General features: G+C 44.1%; 1 protein-coding gene across 1 annotated transcript in view; it reads left to right on the top strand.

Moving 5' to 3' along the window:
* The window catches only part of LOC8023276, a 180,021-nt gene that overhangs the window by 157,386 nt on the left and 5,511 nt on the right, over positions 1–17,124 (top strand). The window lies entirely within an intron of this gene.

Below are 17,124 nucleotides of genomic sequence, written 5' to 3'. Positions count from 1 at the left end.
ATGTACCGGGAAAATCAGATTCTAACTGAAGAAGTATCTTTAAATCTTTATCCCTTAAATATTTTAGAGCATAAGATCTCCCTAGTACTGCTAGCTTTATTTCTTGCTTTGTTACCTCCCATGCTTCAGTTGAGCTAATAAAATGTCCACTGGACATTTTCCCCAACAACGCCTCTAGCTTATTAGTAAAAACTTCCCCGTCAAGTAGCTTAGAATTAAATTTCCATAAACCTCAACTGAAGCGATTAGTTTTCCTTCTAGCTTCGCTCACAGTGGACATCACCAGTGCGTGATCGCTGAAAATTATCGGTAGAACTTTATACTCGTCCACCCCGCCTAAAAGCTCGGCTGGCACGTAAGCCCTGTCAATTTTAGCGTGACTGGACGAGCAAAATTGTGTTTACCTAAGCGTCTTCCATCTTTTTTTTAACAGTAGCAATGTCAAGAAGGTAGTATTCATCAACCACAAGGCTTAGAATCAATGCGTTGGAGTCGCTGTGTTTTACCTTAGTTGATCTGTCGCTTTCCTCGCAGATGAAATTGAAATTCCCTAATAATACTATATTTCGGGAGCATTTTAAAAAGGTGATGTAGGCTCCCAAAAATTTCCTTTTTTTTTATTTAACCTTATTAGGACAATAAACGCACATGATTCTCCAAGGTTTTATATGGAATTACGAAATCACATACAATGAGCCTACCGAAACTGTCAGTAGTTATTTCATAATCCTCATCATTCAGTGCCATTTTGATGAATAATACACCCCCCGACAAGCCGGTAGCGTGACTAACACAAATATCAAACGTGACCTGAAAGGTCTGTTTTAGCTTCACTGTGTACTTTAGTTTCTTGGACTGCGAAGATGTCAAGATCATTGTCTTCGAGAACTCTTCGTGCCTGGTACTGTTTACGACTCGTAGACATGCCACGAACGTTCAGACTTCCAAATTTGACTGAGTCGACAAGCTGCGACACCTCCGTTCCACCACAAGAAGGACACTGCAAGCGAAGACATCCTCACCAAGCACGGGCTATGCGTATCTACCGGCGCTCCCTATCCTGGTTGGTCTAAGGGGGACATCGCTTTATGTGGCAAACGAATAGGTAGTCCTGGAGTCGTTCAGCTTCACCTGATTCCTTGAGGGTACCTGCCGTGTCTTGATCTGTCTCCCTTTACCTTTTGACGGCCTAGGTACGAGTGTTGGCCATGGTAATGTCCGTAACTCCTTCGGCTCCTGTCTGAACCTCTTGCTCGTGTTTGGTAAGGGTTACAACGCTTGCAGTGTGGCCACCAACGGCTCCGCCAGCCTTAGGGACCGCTTCTTTCATGAAACGCTGCTGGCCGTCACTTGGCACCAGCGCTTTGACGCTTGCCGTTTCTTCCGGTGTAGGGGCATTGGAAGTCTTCCACGCGGTACGGGCGTCCTTTAATGTCGGCATGTAAGAATACAGAGTATAGACCAACACGCAGCTCCGACGTCATGCCTCTGCGGTGGCGCTGCTGTCGCCACGGCGCATGCGCAGAAGCTTCATCTTACGCGAATATGGTTTCTGCGCCCGCGCAGTTCCCACACCTGGTGTGGGCAAATGCGGGCTTGTTTGGAAACAGTGTGTCGCTCTATAGAACAGTAGGGTTCTGTCGGCAGCGGTGGCAGATAAACACACAGCTCAGCAGAAAAAGACTTATCACCACGGCCCGGCTGAGCTGTTATCGCCGCTCTATCGGAGCTCGACATTCCGCGTCCGTACACTGCGGTGCTCAGAAGTGGTGCTAATGTCCGCCGCACTTTCTGCTCACTGGCAGGAAGAGCATGAGAAACGAATGACAAGGCGATGTGAACGGGGTCTGATAACTCTGGAAGCCGATCCGTATAAACGCGAAGCCAATCCGCAAACGCGAAGCGGACCCGCAAACGCGAAGCGGACCCGCAAACGCGAAGCAGATCCCCTTGTTCTCAACCGCAAAGCGGCTGGGATCGAGCGGTAGAAGCGCGTTTTTGCCAACCGCTTCGGGACCAATTTGCCCCAACCACTTTCGCGAACCGCGAAGCGCAACCAATCGCAACGCGATGCTGACGTGACGTCGGTGACTCTCGAAACAAGATGGGAAATGTCGCTGGTGAAGCGATCAAGGCACTGTAGTCCTAGCGTTACAGCAGACAAATCAACAAAGAAACGTGACGTACACGTCCGTGACTTGAATTTGCCAGGGAAAGAGTTGACTCGTAATCTTAACGGGTTTCGCTCCGGAGATTTGGTTTGGGTAAGAGTTTGTTTATTATTCGAGTTGCAAAAGCCCGTCGTTCGCTTCCTTGTTAGTGTTTGCCCATAGAAAGTCAAAACCCGCCCTCGATCGCCCGAAATGTCAGCTTTTGTGCCCACTAAGACAGTCGCGTGAACTACTGGAAGCTTTTGATACCGTGCATGACCACCACGAAAGTCGGTAGAGACGTCGTGAGCTGAGTGTAATTGCGTAGCCAACACACTACTGCGGAGCTGGCAGAGTACCTGTGCTAGCTCGACCTGTAACGTTTACTACTACCAAAAGGAATAAAGGGAACCTACTCAAGAAATAAAGTGTACGTACCAAACGATGCTTAGGTAATCCATGCGGCGTTTACTTGACCTTAATGTCAGACAAACAGTAGACTCGATAGACGTGCGAGTGACGAGAGGGGAGTCCGCCACCAAAGATGCCACGACTGGCTAGCACTGAACACATTCCCCCGCATTACGGTCCACCAGTGCCGCCCACTACTCCGAAAATGATAAAAGCGAAGGTCTATGCGAGTGAACTAACCCTCTATGCCGAAAACCAGGTCAGTTATTCATGCGGGAAAAGTCGACTTCGAAGAAAGGTTCGGGTGCATTTTCTTCCGAGTCAACAAGGCGCGCCTAGCTGGGCTTTGCTTGTGGGCGAAGTCAAGGGCATCGCAGGCGAGTTTTGCGGATCCGTGCATCTTTCTCTCGCTGCCTGAACTTGTGATGCGTGCGAACAGCCCAAAAGAAATATCTTCAAAGTGCCGAAATAGCTACATTTTGGCTTTGGATCGTGGATTACACTGAATTTTGGATTGTAAAACAGGGTTGCCCAACGCAAGTCTCAAAAGATCACGCCTAATCGCCGAGAAACCGCCAACCGCGTCTCGGTGTGTCTGAACAGGGTCGTTCGTGAAACGCATCCGCAACCGCTTCGCAAACGCAGCTCGACCGCCAGTGTGAATGCGCCATCAAAGACGAAGCATAGGCGTCCTCCAAGTGTAGCGATTTTAGAATGCGAAGAAATTAAGACGATAACAAAACCGGGTGCATATCGACTTTGTGATGTGTTCGCTCTGTTGTCGGTGTTCTTTCAGTTGTAAGAAGGAAGGAATTGTGCCATTATCAGGATTCACGGAGCGTACGAGCCGGCCCGAGTGTACATCGGAACTGCCCCACAATTTCCCGCGCCGCGCGGTGCAGTATGGGATTCACGAGAGGCCTGGTGAAATTTCGCGGAAAGGTCTACACTCTAAAAAACAAAAGGTGTATTCTTACACCCTTCGTCCCATATAAGACACCCCAAAACTTCAATTCGACGTACAGCACAATGATGTCAATCTGACGATACTAACTTCACGAGAGGCTTGATAGCCGTGGGGTACAACTTATTAAAATAGGTAATGTGCGTATTACTAAAAAAATAATAATAATCGGGGTTTTCTTGGCCCTACTGCATAACCTCAGTGTTTTCTTTTGTGATCTTTGATACGTATTCTAGCTATTTAATAATATCGCACCGTTATCAAGCCCCTAGTAAAATTTGGGGCCGCCTGTTCGACTATAGGGCGTTGTACGTCGAACTGAAGTTTTGGGGTGCATTATATGGGACAAAAGAGTGTAAGGTGATACCCTTTTTTTTAGAGTGTGTTGGAAAAAAATCAATAGGGAGTTTTAATAGACCGTTTCCGCAGCCCGCTAAGCATGCGCATTGCGCTCCGTAACCCGCCACAGGACCTTCAACCATGCAGACAAGGCTGGCGGCGCGCATGCGCATTTGCGGCGGTTTCTTTGTTGTTGTTTTTTTCGCCGATGCCATAGCGGAGAAGGAAAACGATTTTCTAAAACATCCTAATTGAATTGAATTGATTTGACTTTATTTACGCCACATTCTGCCGAGGACACCGGACAAAAAGCCTACGTGAGGAGACTTGAAAGGGTCCGGTGCCCTTGTAGGTACATGACATCGTTTTTAAATGAAAGCCAAAGGAAACAAGAATATGTATCCACACAAAATAAGCATACAGTGATTTTGTTTTTGTTACACAATGAATATCAACACCATCTGTAATGAATCTGTTTGGCAGTTTAGGCAGGTTATGAACAAGGGATTGTAATACATAATTGGTGCGAAAATGAGGAACATTCCAGAACTCTTTACGGCGGATATTGATGACGGATTCGCGTTTGCTTAGATTTGATAGAACGAATAAAAAAGCAATGAACTATTCAAATGAGAATAAATACGAAGACTACAGACGATAGTCATAGACACAAGATACTTTCATAACATTATGGTTTGAAAACAATAGTTCGGCACGAGTATCCATAGGGAACATTCGCAATAAAACGCAGTATTTTTTCTTGTCGAATAATTAGTGTACTAATATTTGTTTTAGTGGTGGTGCCCCAAACCAGGTGACAATAATTGATTTTCGAACTAAACAACGCATAACAAACTTGAGTTTTAACATTCGTAGGCAATAGAGACAAACAGTGAGCGATAATACCAACCACTTTTGATTCCAAATATACGTGACGACCTGTTCTAGAACACTCCTCAACCTCTTTATTGCGCGCATCGTGGCGCCTTTTTGTTTCTTGTAAAGGGGAGGGGGTTGTATAATGGTAGGCGTTTTGTATCCATATTATATTTAAAATAAGTAAAGAACACTGCTCATCAACCAATAAAAAAAAAATAGAACCCAGGGTTTTTGGGTCTAATCCCCACCCCTTCCCGTTTCGATCTGGATGAGCATCGTCCCGGTGTGCGATCCTATATCACTACTGCTTGGTGCACGTCAAATACCTCAGGATAGCGGTTGTACTGCACTGGCTAAATTTCTAATCTACAGCTGAGAGACAAGTCACCCGTTGAAAGAGACTAAGTTCAGGCTGTATAAACATACCCACATCCCAATTAAAAAATAAACAGTTCCTCTCAACATTCCGTTGCCAATTTATGCAGGTCAGCTGGGAGAATAAAGGTATTGGCCTTGAATTAACCTTATATAAATCGTGAAATTATTTTGAGTAAAACAGTCCTATAGCAGATCGTAAACGACATAAAATTACTTGTAGTTGGTCATATAACCGAAGGCGAGAGAAGCTGACATTGACCGGAATCTTTGTCAACAACCGCGCACAAGCTCGAAAATGGTAAAACTCTCGATGGCTACAGCGTCTCCTAAGGAAAACAATCTAATTGGATTTGATTCGGGGCAGATCTCATTTCCAATGCAAATACGGGCTATGCAGGCTTACTTTTCCTCGTGAATTCGAGGCTCCGAGAGAGGAACGCGCGGGTGGCGGGGATTGCGGTCTCTCGTTAATTAAAGCACCGCTCTCAGTATTCGGGAGTAAATAATAAATTGACACAACGTATTCGCTAATTAGGAGCGTCATTAACGTAGGGATGATATCGATTCGTGCGACAACAGGTTCCTAAACGCCGCAGCTCACGCGCACCCATCCACGCCGAGAAAGCTTCCGTGAGAAGAATTTGGACGCCGTCGATAACTGATTTCTCCAAGGACAGGGTACCGCCCGACGACCGCGATTTCCTGTTTGTACACGCGAGCACAGACGGTCAGAGCACGTTGCCTCATTGCCAAATACGAACAAACAAAGGTGGTCCAGTCAGGGATGAATTCCTGATTTTTTTTCCCCCGCAGAATGCGCAAGCAAGAAATCTCCTAATTGCAGCTCGCCGAGTATCATCTCGCTCGCTCTACTCTCTTTCTCTTTTTTTATTTTTTTTTTTCTAGCTCCCTCCAAACAACCGAGCTCGTTTCGTGTTTCTCCCCTTTCGCTCCTAGCGTGCTCCGATCCTGGAACGCCGGACTCTCTCGCGAATGCATTGAGGACTAGCGACTCGTGTGCCCTCCTCTTTCCCCTGTTAATTAAAATACGATGCGCCCGATTAAATTGGGGCCTTGGCGATTCGAGAGAGTGCCAGAGCTGAGAGTGGATCAAAGGGCCTTCTACTAGCATTTGTTCTGCTTTCTCTCAGTTTTTGTTCATTTGTTTTAAGGCTAACATTTTATTCTATTTTGTCCCAATCCGTTTTTTTTTTTGCTTTTTTTTTTTTTTAAGCGAACATTTTGTTTTGTTTTAAAGTCACCGCTGGTGCCGAAATCCGGAGAACACTACGAAAATAAACGATGCTGGGAAAAACAGGCGGCACGCTTCGGGTGTTAGACTCTTTAAACTTCACGCAGAAAGGGACAATGAAGTGAAAGGACCGTGATTAAAGCTTGTTGCAATTAGAGGAACGCGCGCTGCTGCGCGCCGCTGTCGCTTTGCGTTCTTCTCAAGTGTGTTTCTTGCTTTATTTCGAATTGTGTTTGTTTTAAGTAGTAAGAGCCAGGGTTGTATTAAGTTTTTTGGGCATCAAAGTGTCGGCATACATTGCACGTAGAAGTCTCGTTACCTAAGCGTTTGACTTGATAAAACTTCAAGCCACCTAAACATCAAAACGCAGGGCAGTGATAATTAAATCTACGCATACGTGAGGGTTCTCCTGAGTATCCTCGGGTATTCGGGTATATCTTCAGTCATATTGACAGATACGGGTAACTGCTAATCAAATTTTGGGAATAGTTCTGCGGGGTGACTCGGATCTAAAAGTTTTTCACAGTGGAAGAGATGCGACATGATTTAGGTGCACAAAGCTTAGCCACTCTAGCCAAGACTGATTGATGCACTGATACTTCTCGCGGAAATACAGGGGTGCACTTTGGTTTTATCAGTTTTTCGGATTACGTTACCAGGTCGCGAATCTAGCAGATTGCGCCCGCGGCTGCAGGTGGCTGCATGCTTCAAGTATAGCTCGTCTACCGATTATCGTTTTGCCCTTTCTGAGCTGACATTTCTTTGGTAAAGTTGGTTGCGGCGTGGTGTGTTGGTTTGGTTCGTATCATGCTTCACCTTGAGCAAAGTGTCTCTAATGTATACGCATCAATATTTTCGTTCATCATTGTTGAATTTAAAAGCACGAGATGTATGCACGTTGAACTGTCTCGGTTGCACGAGCGCAGTAATGTGATCCTACGCCATCTGCGTCTAACTGCGTTTAAAGTGCTTACCCTGCTACATCCTTCTACACTTGATGTAAGGATTTTTCGCCAACGTTAGTCCACAAAGTAAAATCGCTTTCTAAATGCTGAAACTAATAGCTCCATCCCCGCCATACTGCCGGATAGGTACGGTGGGCTTATACGAATTTACGAAACTTTCGCTTATTGCTTAGTATAACGCGATACGTATTCTATTTGATTTGCCTATAGGATATTGACAGTGCTCGCGAGCTCGGCCATACTTCTCATTGCTCATTGTCTGTTCCGGCAGGGTAGCTTCGCTGAAGGCGCTCCTCGCCGCGTTGCGGTGCAGTTCGGAGAAGCGACGCCCGTAAAATAGTAAACGTTGCTATTTTGCGTGTGTTGCTTCCCCGCAACAGATCCGCGTGCTGAGGGGAAGCAAACTACTCGACAGAGACGCGCATAATGCACGCGCAATCATCAAGTGCTGAAAAAAAAAAAAAAAAAGATTTTGAGACTGCTGATGTGTCAACTCGCCATGGATTAAAAAGTTTCGAAATAAAACTGCAACCGTGTACCTATACAGGCTACAATATCCTGACGAGTTTCGTGCATCACTGGCCATAACATGTTTTTTTTTTTTTTGTCATATTCAAGATTACAGGAAGATACTTGGGTATAGCCCTATGGTATTTAAATACCCTTGACTAGGAGTACCTGGGCAGCGCCATAGCTTTACTTGTTTTGCCAAATCTAGCGTTAATTCACCACCTTTAAATAGGCTTTCAACCGTTTGAAGGTTCAGTCAACTTAAATTAAAACTAAATTAGCTTCCTCTGTAGACGAATGAAAGGTTGCCCGATTTTTTAACAATATATATTTATCACCCATTAGATAATTTCACGCTATCACAAGACTACATGTGAAGTGTCATTGATGTGCATAATTAAACTAGAATAGAAGTTTTATTGAAACTTTCATAAATTCATCAAACGAATCGATTCCTCGCTCAAAATATTTATTCTAACATTACTTCAATTCAATATAATTTGGTTTGCCTTTGATTCCATACCTAATGTAACCACTCACAGATTCTCATTCTATGTCTCTCGTCATGCATTAACGTTTTTAAAAAAAATCGGCTGCTACAATGGGACTTGTTAAAGTTCCATTGCAGCAGCAATGCCTTGAACGAAAAGGATCATTCTCCTTGTATCATTCCTGTTTCCATGGTTCATGTTTTAAGCACACTAAACAGCTAGCAGTTAAGTGTTTGAGAAAACCAAACTGTCTGTTGTGGGGAATGGATGATAAGCAAAGAAGTCACCATCTTTTAGATGGACAGGCCGCCACTTAAATCTTAACATTGTATTTGCAATGAAATGAAGGAGAATTAAGTGGTGGCTCCTGCTCAAAAAGTGATTTTTGCTGCTCGAAGCTAGACTTTTGGCTGCACCAAAAAAGAGCTGCAAAATGACTCGGACCAATCTTATGACTACGAGCGCGCTTGTGGCAGAACTCTGTTGAAGCCTAAAATGTAAAAAGAAAAAGAGAAAAATAAGGGTCGAATTTTGGTCAGCACATTGCTTAAGTCTTAGAAGAGTGACTTGATGCCACTAATTAAAGTAACTGCAGCACATATTTTTAGAAATCGCTCAAACAGAGTGCTGACAGAGAGCTTCCACTACGTGCATATTACACTTTCAAACGTTTTGTCATTTACGAATTATAACTAAAAACGCCGTCAACAACAGCATAAACCGTTCATCCCGTAAATAGTTCCTGCAGTAAAAGTACACGGCAATTATTACTTCTCGGCCGCCTCTGTGGCTCCAAGACATAGCACCATGCCTTCGGACTTGCAGGTGGCCATGGGCAGACAAATTGCGGGCGCTTCGCTTGCAATTCGACGGAGCCTTATTTGAAAAAAAAGGCGTCGTGTAACTTATATTTTCTGTTACACGTAAAATGATCCCCAGGTGGTCTAAATTAATCCCCTAGCTCTCATTCGCTCGGGCGTGCCCGATGCACTTTGTTGGTTTGGTTCCTTCAAATTATTCTTTTACTTTTTGTTTTCTCCCTCAATTGACTTAACACTATTTTTTTCCCTCCGACTGCGCGCAACGATGGCACCTCATTGGTGCGTTTTATTTGCCCACCTGCCTGACTAATGACAAATGCTTCCCGCCACCCCTCTTTAGGAACCGCTCCGCAACCAATCCTTCTCAAGTAGACACATTATGGGAACTGGCTTCGAAGGCAGCTCTTTGTTCGAGATGATGTGCATCAAAAATCGCTCATCCGCCGCTTCGTTTCGTTTCATTGCCCGGCTGATTACTGACGATCTCGGATGAAATTAGCTGCATTCCGCAGAAGCGATGGAATCAGCGATGACCGACCCTTGTAAAAATAGAGCCGAGAACAAAGGGCCGCCCTTGTGATGCCGTCCGTTTTAATTGAGGCACGGTCCCTATGGAGCACGGTCCTGGCTCTAGGAAGCTCGCCGGTGCACAGGCTTCGGTAGTGAGCTGCCAGAATGTCTTCCCGGTCCCGCTTCTATTTTGGCACCTCCCGTGACATGTCCTGCGTGCTTATCATTTGCGTCGTGTACCTGTTTGAGCCTCTTTCGTTACGTTGCCGGTAACTTTGCGCAAGGAAAATGTCTCTGTGAAATGGCCGATGTGAAATGGTCGATTGTAAACAGTGAAGAAGGTCGCGCCTTTCTAGTTGTATTTTAATGTCGGCACGACACAAGTACGAAGGTTCACAGTATCCTACTTATGCTACTACTATGATGTTTCGACACAGAGTAAGACTGGCGTCGTCATAGTTTTTCCTGATAGGAGGAAGCACAACAAATTTGGTGAACCGTTTCTGGGACGACTGATACAACTACAAGTATACGACGATAGGCGTACGTTATGCTTCAAGTAATGTTTCTGAACCGTACTCTTAAATACTTCGTTACTGGATCGTTCAAAATACTTTTCGCGACGGCTTTCCGGATTGTGGTGATTTCTACTGCTAACCTGTAATTTTTGTAGATACAAAGAACTTACAGCTTGTAATCTTCTCGGCGTTAAAAAAAAGGACTCCCACGGTTTGTCGATTGCATTGAATGCGGAAACTTCACATCGCATTAGGCTGTAACTCCGCGTTTAGGCAAGACATCAGCGGTTGTGATAAGGTGTGATAAATCATATCCCCGCTATAAATTCTACGAGTAACGCTCGCATGGTCTCTGTGGGAGGCCATGCTAATTTTACTGAATCAAACAGAAGATTTACAAAAAAGAAAAAATATGGTGTTTTTTGGGGTCCTTCTTAGTATATAGTACGCAATAAAATCTTCACCATGACTCTTACATAACACCCAGGTCAAGGACAAATTATGGAACACCTGATTTCCTAAACAAATATCCAGCCGTTTCAGAACTGATGCAGGACTGTGGCTCAACCAGGCTGGTGCCTGTCTTAAATACTCTACTCAAGATATTGTATTTCAATTACTTTTGGTAATAATTTGGTGTTAGAAAATATAGAATTGAGAACATTTGGTACTTTATCTTAATTACATTTCTCAGTATCTTTTACTCATTCAATTCATTTTTTCATCTTTAAAAAAAAAAAAAAAAGCTGTCGAAGGAATATTTTACAAGAATAGAAATCGGCATGCCCCAGCTCAAAGTATAACCGATTGCAAAGTTGAAGCGGAAATGACCGAACACAAAACAAAAAATAAGTCAGAACCCAATATGCATACTCACAATTCCAACAGAGGAACAAACAAAAGGAAATGCGGAATGGACGCAAGGAGAAAACGCAAAATAGTTTCTGGGTGTTTTCATTTTTTTTTTTTTTTTATGTTTGGTCTAGCAAAGGAAAGGCTTACACTTTTTTTTCGCCAGGCTGGCACTCTCGAGAACACTGTCTGTGTTCCGACCCTGAGTCATGAGGACAAAGATTGCAACAACAAGGCAGGAAACGAGCTGCGAGCACGATGGGCTCTCCAAATGCAAACAAAGCATCTTCCCAAACTCATGCGTCTTCTGAACGCGCTTTTAAAGCTTAGTAACGAGGAAAAAAATTAAAAAAGGACAATCGCGAGAAAGACCGCAGTGCTTCCCAAAATACTGTGCTTATGCCTTTCTTTTTTATTTTTTGTTTTTGTTTTAAAGTTTAGTTATCTCTTATGCAGCGTTTGGGTAACCTACCCGAGGAAGGCCGTGTTATTCACTTATTATTTTGTGTATTCAAAATATGTTTAATGTGAACTCCGGATATAGTATAATACTGTGGCACTAAATAACACGATGTGTTCAAGGTGAGCATTATAAAAAGAGTAAAGCTATACGCACTCCGGAGTGCATTTCAGTCGAAATGGCTATACACACTCCGCTAAACTCGTATAAAACGAAAGCTCAAAACAAGCTTTCTGAGCTAGGGTGTCCGCTTTGTACGCAAGTGGACGCGGGTTCGATCCGCGGTGGCCTACTTTTTTTTTTTTTTCTCAAACATTTTGTTTTGTCGAGGCATTGGCGATATTTATGACATTTTTTTGCGATGATGTTGTCGACGAAACTTCGCAGAACTAAATGGTATGGGTCTCCCTTTCCGGAGGTGCGATCGGGGACAGCGGGGCTTGGGTTGCCGTCTGGACGCCGCGAAGCGGCGTGTACTGGTTAAGTTTTGTAATTAGCAGCCGATACTGTCGCCGCGAAGCGGCGTGAACGCAGGCGGGGGGCTGTGTTAACGAGCTCCCCAGTGATACACGCGCCGTTCGAAAAGGGTGGCCCGAGCGGCATGAGCTCTGCGCGGAGTGCGTATAGCCATTTCGTCCGAAATGCACTCCGGAGTGCGTATAGCTTTACTCTTATAAAAAAAAGCACAGAACGTGATTTTAGGCGTCTTAAAAATATCATCTTGTACGATGCACCACACATATATACTCGTTATACTTGGACTGCATAGAATAACACTGCGCTTTTGTTTGCTTGTGTTGATTAGAAATAAATCATTCTGGCGCCACTGAGTCGATGCAAATTTCGCAATGCGGAAGTGCCTTCGAAAGTAATTTAACTATATTTCTAAGTATGTGTACTCTACTCAAGATACTCTGCAGTGAAGGTAACTTGAAAAGTACTCTAAATAATTTATAAAAAAAGGTATGTAGTACCTTATCTTAAATACCTTTGTCGAGTATCTTGCCCAACACTGGGCTCAAAGCCAGTGTTTAAAGCTACTTAAAGCTTTAAAAACAGCTTTAAGAAAGTACCTTCTATCATTCCCTATGGAATAGTTTTTTTAACGTGTCTTTACTTCTTCTTGATTGAAGAATGTACCCCAGGCTTTATTTCTGTTTTATAATCCCGTACAATTGTTTTAAGTGACCATTGTACACAGTAGTTGCGTTTTTGTTATGGATAGCAGTTTTAATGTTCTTTCTTGCATTTCTTGCTTTTTTTTATGATGTTCTTTTGTTTTCGTTGTCAGCTGAGAAGTGTGAACGGGTAGCAGGGGCATCGTAAGGTGGAGCAAATTTGTCTCTTGCTGTCTTAGACCTTGTGTCTGAATAAGAAAAACAAACAGACATAAGGACAATCGTATTCGCGAAATCCCACAAATGAGATGGTATCAATTTACTGCCAATGAGAAATGCTGTCCTCTCATTCGAAATAAAAGAAAGACTCATTTTTAGCGTTTGACTCGCATGGTTACGAGTCAAACGCATTTGCTTCCGACTATCGTCGCTAGCATTACTTTCAGGTAAGCTACCAACGACAGAATTAAAAAAAGCTGTGTGGAAATCACCGCCGTCCAACACCGCCCAAACAAAAAGCTGTGCACTGCATTTTTTTTTTTTTACGTTGTTTATCTTGAGCGACTGGGGTGTAAGACTGGACAAGAGAGTTGCGTCAGCGTGGAGCTGGGACTCCTATTCAATCAATGAAGCTCTGATTGAACAAGAATCCCCCACCGAATGCTGATGGAGCACTTATCTCGAATCTGTGTAGTACCACGTTCGATCGATGTAAATTACGCACAAAAATATCCGGTGCACGGACCTTGGTTTCTCCGAGCCTCCCCTCTCAATGGCTGATTTCAACTAAGCTTGGACAGAGGGTTGCTGGTCGACGTGTTTAATTCGGTTTATATTTTATATGTCGTTCTAATCTGTGGTGTAGACAAATCCTTGCATAGTTTTGTCAGAAAAAAAAAATTCGGGACTGTGCTTTAAAAGCGCGTGCTTCAAAACAACATCAAAGTGATGATGACCCGTGGAATAGATGTTTTAACTCGTCAATTATATTGACTGCTTGCTTTCAAGTATACACACACGATGCTTTATTTATTGTATTATCCTGTACACTTTTCAACAACAATTGTACAAAATATATCGTTACATTTTGGTGTAAATTATTGCTGTACTGTATTTTTTTTTTCCATTTCTCGTTTTTTATGGGTTTTTTTTTTTTTTTTTTTGTGGTTGTCCGCTGAGCAATGGAAACAGGGAAACAAGGCCTCGTCGGGCAGAACAAATCTTTTTTTGCCAAGTTACCCTAGATCTTGTGTCTGAATGAAAACAAACAAGCCATAATAACCATCAAGCCCCCAGCGGAACACACCAGGTCACTCCACCGTCTAGGAGCCAGGAAATTACGACTCGTTTATTGCAGCCGGAAAACGTTCTGCATGGCACGACCAAAACAGGTTGATTTCGGTGTTTACTTACTTACTCACTTACTGATGCCAAAATCGTATTAGCAATACTATAATGCTTGGTATTTGCCACGCCTTGCGTTCCTTAAACTGCGAGTGTCTATATGCACGTATAAGATACCAAACAATGGGAGCTAGAAAAATTGTGAGCACGCAGTTTCGCTTCCTTATGACTGGTCGGATGATATGATAGTCATGGGTCAGTTAACAGTCATGGGTCAGTTAACATTCAGTTAACTCGTGCCATTGGTTCACACGATTCACATCCTTGAATTCGTAAGGAACTGCTGCCAGAACAAAACGCAGACGGGGAAGCCTATCTCTAAGAAATATCATTCTTACATAATTTCCGCCTTTCAGAAACTACCTTGCGTTTGGGAAAATGGAAAACCGTGTTGGTTGTTGTTCTTGTGTTTTTTGTATGTGTGTGTTTTTTTTTTTTTAGCTTTCCGCGATGTGTAATTTATTTTTGCAATGAAAAAGACACTGTTCTTTTTTTTTCCCCAACACACTGTATTTTGTACGAAAGTCTTTTTTTTTTTTCGTTATGAATTATAGCAAAGGCTACAAGCGCGAGCAGATACCATTGGCTGCTTCCGCTGTACGTGCGTTCGTGCAGACGAGGTGCTTTTCAGAGCAAGATGCACGTGCCTATTTCCGTCCTCTATGAAGTGCACGAGGAGCTCAGAAAGAAATTCGATCCTTTCTTTCTTTACCTTCGAGTCAAGCTCACCCATCCGAAGCTCATGATCGACAGCCTGCTATAGCGGCAATAGTCCGGAACTAATGACTTGCCAAAGAAAAAGTGCAACCGAATCTTCTCGTTACTACGGCACACACACTAGGGAGTTTTCCTAGGTAGTTTTCGCCGTCCGGCAACGCTCTCCGCTACCCGCTACGATACACGGAACTCTACAGTCAAGGCCATCGGCGCGCAGGCGCAGTAGCAGCTTCCTCGTTGCAGAAGGCTTAGCAGGGAGGGGGGAAGGAGGGAGGAGGGGGGGGGAGAGAACGCGGTTTACGAAAACTCCCTACTATAGCAGGGTATTACTCGTCGCTAATGACTGAAAGTTGCCAAGAGGCTTTTGCTGGGGAGGGCCGCAACAAATCCCTTCGGAGATACTGCCCGACCGCCCAAATTGCGACCCTCACCTAGTGGAGGAAAGGTTCTCGATGGTTTGCTACTGAATTACACGTATTCTTATATTTCTTCAGTCTGCTTCTTTTACGTCAGAAAAATATCGCCTCTAGTTTGGATAGCGCCAACAGGACCGTCAACATATCCATAACTTGGCGTTAATTACGAACAGGACTGACGTTGTAATAGAGGTACAACCTCAGTTTTCTCGTTCACCTCTTTGTGAATTTGATTTTTATTTATTAAAAAGTACCGAATAAATACTCGACTCATCGAAGCGCATCAAACGAAGTAGCACTACCCAAACTAGTAGAATTCCTTTTCATACGAAGGGATATATATATATATTTTTTTTTTTTTGGCATGTGCTCGTTTTTCGTAAAGGAATCAACCATAAACAGAAAAGGTCTAGCGACTTACGCTTTTGACGTTGCTTGATTCGTACCATTACCTCGTGGTGTCCGCTGTGTTTGGACTTAAGTTGGGTTCCCTATAGCGACGCTCAAACAAAGAAAAAAAAACGACCGAACCAGCACGTCCTTCTTATACACGGGTCTGGGTCAAAGACGTGCGAAATAAAAGAAGTCAGAATTTGAGGCCATAGCACGCAAGCACTCAGACTCTCATCTGAATAACGCAGCCGCGGAAAGCAGAGAACAGAGAGAGAGGGGGGGGGGGGAGAGAAAAAAGGAGGAACCTTTTAAGCGCCCGTTTTGTTCTCTGGTTTCATCGCAGTTCCGGAAAAGTTGTCTCTCGCGTGAACATGAGTTATGGGGGCGTTTCGGGAGACAGCGTTCAGCGTGGCGCTCCGGCGCAAGGTTCGCCGCCACTTCCGTGCCTGCCGGCGCGTGGCTATCAGCGGCCACTAACAATCTCCACCGATGCAGCCCCCGTTTTTACGAGTGCCACACATATGCTCCTGCAGAAACGAGCGCGGCTCTTCAGTACGCTTTTTTTTTATTCCTTGCTTTGGGCTGTGTTTCTCCCTCGTTTATTTACTAGATGCTCTTTCTTTCTTTTTTTTTTTTTTCTTTTTTTACCCCGTTTTTTTAACCATACGCGACTCAGCCAGGTTAGCTATGCTAGCTTTCGCACTATGCGTACTCCGGTGGCGGCCGCGTCGGGGCTCGCGCAACCAAACCTCTGTTGTAGCAGACCGCTGCACTCTTCCACCGAATAACGCCGCATAGCGGTCACTTCCTCTCCCGCAATCTCCTGCCCCCCCCATCGTTTTAATCCAACATTATCTCTCTCTCTCCCTCTCTCTCTTTCTCTTTCTCGGCAGTTTCGGTGAGGCTCCTTTATTAGCTACAAAGCATTAGCTAAGCGCGGTAGGAACGCGTAGATGGCTCATCGTACCGGAATTCGTTTTGTTTTTGTTTTCTGTTCTCGTCGTTGCAAAAGCGTTATATGCGCAATTAACTCCCGCCTGCATGCGATCTTCCCAAAAAAGCGGCAACATGTGTATGCGAAAAAAAACACGCAAAACAAGAAAAAAACAAAAAAAACATTCGAGTTGCGATGAAAGTGTAAGATACGTAAATGGGAAAAACAAACACGGAGCAGAAAGAGTGCACTCGGAAGTGTCTGCTGTGGACCGCGCCTGGACTCGTCAAACGTGAAGCTAGCGCAATTAGTGCGCGTACTTCCGGTCTTTGATCCTAATTACGTTAAACCACCTAAGCTGCCGCAGGTTCTGATTTTAGCCTCCTCCCGTGCATGAATAATGTGATGGCTTTAATACCCACTTTCGCCGTACACGGTGCGGTGCCTTGTGTTATTTCGAGGCTCGTGTATACACTGGTCGTTCTGTATCCAAACGCGCGCGTCAAGCGGGTCGTCATTTATTTCTCTCTGCTATGATTTTCAGAGAAAAATGGGGTGAATGTCGCATCACTGCGTAACGAGTTTATTGTTTTCTTTACACTACTTGACTTAGTTACTTTTTTTTTTTTTTTTGTAAAAAAC

This window comes from Ixodes scapularis, unplaced genomic scaffold (genome assembly GCF_016920785.2).
Source record: "Ixodes scapularis isolate PalLabHiFi unplaced genomic scaffold, ASM1692078v2 PGA_scaffold9__187_contigs__length_104089568, whole genome shotgun sequence".
NCBI classification, from domain to species: domain Eukaryota; kingdom Metazoa; phylum Arthropoda; class Arachnida; order Ixodida; family Ixodidae; genus Ixodes; species Ixodes scapularis.
Note: the sequence above shows the minus strand (reverse complement) of the source record. Positions and strands in the feature narration are given on the sequence as shown.